This window comes from Cupressus sempervirens, chromosome 1, assembly GCF_028749045.1.
Source record: "Cupressus sempervirens isolate cs-2001-9-10 chromosome 1, ASM2874904v1, whole genome shotgun sequence".
NCBI lineage: Eukaryota > Viridiplantae > Streptophyta > Pinopsida > Cupressales > Cupressaceae > Cupressus > Cupressus sempervirens.
The window spans coordinates 406,600,632-406,604,233 of record NC_143118.1 but is presented as its reverse complement, the minus strand read 5'-3'; positions in this window follow the sequence as shown (position 1 = coordinate 406,604,233).

Sequence of the window (3,602 nt, the reverse complement as noted above, 5' to 3'; positions counted from 1 at the left end):
AAGTAGTGTTCTATAAGTTTTCCTACTTAAAAGATTACCCAAAAGAAAGTAGTTGAATTTAATAAGATTCATATTTATTGTATTTAGGAGGGAGTCTCCTTTGCTTCTAAAGTGACTAGAAAAGATCCCTCTTTCATTCTCGTTAACTTCATGGCTAAAGGCTCTTACTTTGTAAAAGGTACCACTATCATTTTCCTTGATGACATTCTTGAATTGGTTCATAAGGAAATGGATATTATGTTGGTAGGGATATTTATCCTATTTTGACCCTTTGTAGAGGAACTTCGTGAATGGGTTGCCTCTACTTTGTTATCTCAAAAGAAGTGTCAAATTTAATGATGTAGTTAGTGGAATATTCCTTCTTACATTCTATAACAAAGAAGATCTCATTGTAGCTTTGTAAAATCAGCCCTAGTCAAAAAGGGAAAATTCATAGAACATTGGCAATTTGTAAATGGAAGCCTAAATAAAACAATGTTGTTGACCTTGGGGCAATGAATCCTACATAGGATAGGATCCTAGTTCTACCTTTGGACTTATGGGAAAATGAGATATTTATGGACAATGTCAAAATCCTTAGGTACCCTTAGTTGATTGATAAGATCATAGAGTCAAAATCTTTACTCTTTGTTTCTAGAATATGTGCGAGTGTCATTATTAATAAGGAAGTGACTCTCCTTATTACTTTCATCTTTAAGATAGGCTATTTTTTCTAGTCTATGAAATATGGGAACGAAGAGATTTTTTTTTGTTAAATGCAAAGGTTTTAGGCATTTGAATGTAGAATGTCCTTCCTCCTTAAGGTACTCTACTTCTGTAGCACCCTAAGTTGGGATATCCACCCCTCCTCATTTATCTAATCCCCCCATAAATGGCCTTGATCTCTTTCCCCTTGCAATCTTCAACAAACTTCTTCCCTCAAGGATCCTATCCTAACACCCTAGGGCTCACTCCACAACCCTTTGCAATAGAGAATACAAGATGGGGTTTTCAAGAATGCCCCTATTAAATCCCTTCCTCCTACCAAGGGCTTGACTTGGGCTCCCTTATAACAAAACATACTTGACCCCCTTTCTTCTATTTCTATGCTATTATCACCCATATTTCTCTAAATAATCTAGAGGATGTTGGTACTTTAGATCTATGGATCAATTGTGGTCTCTTAAGATCCTTTCTAACTCTTCTTCTAATTATTTTGAAGATAGAGAGGATCTTTTTGAGGAGTTTAGATGGAAACTAGTTGAAAAAAAAATGAAGAATAATGTGGACATTGGAAGAGACAAGAAATTTTACAAAGGGGAAGGAAAAATGAGAAGCCCAAAAAAATCTTGCAACATGATAGGGGACCATTTTGGTCCGAGTGGTAGAGATCCAAAAGGGCACAACCAAGGTCATAGGTGTAGTTTATTAGAGTCCTAGATTTTCTCATTGATTACTTGTTCTTGTCTGTATATTTTCTATTTTAAATAAATTTTTTATATTGAAATTGAAGAGGTTAAAATAATGTAGTGAAGAAAAACATGCCCACACATGCCTTATAAGAAGTGATAGCAGATGTGATACATATACAAGAAGAAAAAATATAGAAGGAAGGATTTAATTAAGTCAAAAAAAGGTATGGTCAAATGATGATTAGCTATTAATAAAATTTTTGGGAACTCCTAGTGGGATGGATATCATTTGGAAGAAGAACATGATTCTAGGTTCTTTTCTACATTCTTCTCGCAAGGCCCTTATTTTAACCTTAATTATGATATTAAAACTTGCTAGTCATGGAATGTGGCAAAAAAGTAAAAGAAAATAGTTTTGGTATTCTTTAACTAACCTAATGGGAAATATCCTTAACAAATGGATGGTGATGGTAGAATTTAATTCTCCTATATAAAATCTACCGAAACTTTGAGGAAATGATGATTACTTTGATATTATGGTAGATCTTTGAGAGTTCATGCTTAACTCAAGCCTTACTAATCTTGATCTAGTTAGGTCTTAGTTTAATAGGACTGACCATAGATAGGGAAATTTAATTATTCAAGTGAGACTTGAAGGATTCATGTTGTCCACTAACTACAAAAAATATTGATGACTTGCCTACTACTATAACTAGGACAAGTACATATCACAATCCTATAGTGATAGAATGTAAGAATGGAAAAAGGGTTTCCTTGTCTTTTAGATTTTGAGAACATGTATATATCCCACCACTTGTTGAGAGGTCTTATAGACTCTTGATGGAATACTTTGATAGTGTAATTTCCAATGATAAACTTGTTCATAAAACTAAGGGAAATTTAAAAATAAAGTTAAGAAATCAAATAATTATTATTTTGGAAATATTTTTGAAAGAAAAAAGGAATTGGTAGGTAGATTGAAGAGGGTTCTAGGTTAGAATTAAATTGATTATGAATATAGAGATTTTGTGGTTATGGAAATAAACCTAAGAGAATAATGAGAATAACTCCTAAAATAGGCCTCAAGATATTTTCTGGAAACAAATATCTAGCATTTTGTGGCTTATCGAAGGAGATATAAATATTAGGTTCTTCCATCAAGATACTCTGAAACATCATTATATGAACAAAAATGACATCCCTATGTATTGTTGATGATTTTATGGTGAACAAGGAGGAAGGTATTAACTTAAAGTGGATCGATTATTTTATTACCAAAGGAAGCCTCAATTAGACCCTTGATGATTTGGATGACCTACTAATTTGTATGTATTTGGTAATTTTGAATAAGGAATAGTGTTCTCTTTATTTCATCATTAGTTTTCAAAAATTAAGTTCACCCACCTTATTTTTTTAAAGATTTTGAATAATTTAACTTAGATGGATTCCCCCTTACTTTGTTTGAGAAATACTAGGCAATTATGGGTGGTCATGTCTTCAAGCTAATTTTTCATTTCTTTAGAACTAGATCAATATTGAGTAGTATGAATAATACCTATATTTCTCTTATATCCAAGAAAAATAACCTTACCTTTATGGTAGAATTCAGACATATAAGCTTGCGTAACACAACATATAAATAATCTCTAACATCATAGTTAACAAGCTAATGCCCACTTTGTTTAAATTGGTGTCTAAAAACCAAAAACAACTTATTTTAGAAATAGATATGATCAATATTGTTATTAAGACTCATGATTTGATTCACTTTGTGGACTCTAATAAAAAAGATACCATGGCCCTTAATCTAGATATTTATAAAGCATATGATAGAGTAAAAATGACTTTTCTTGAAGAAGTGCTTATAAAATTTTGGTTCAAAGGAAAATTCTTTGAAATGTTTATGAGTTTTCTTTATTTCACTAAGTATGTTGTGCTATTTAATGGAGCCCCTTTTTCCCTTTCTTCTTATAGTAAAGGTTGAATGCAAGGAGATCCTTTATCACCTTATCTCTTCATATTGGTGGTGCAAAAGTTCTAGATAATTTTTCTTGTAAAATTAATTTTAAAAAATCCCTCAAAGGTACAAATGATTCTTGTAAAAAACATCCTTCTAATCATCAAAAAAATGATGATGAAATTTTCCTGTTAAAGAAGCTCTCACTTTAGAAGCTGGAAGATGGAAGTCTCGACTTACTCATTATTCTATGG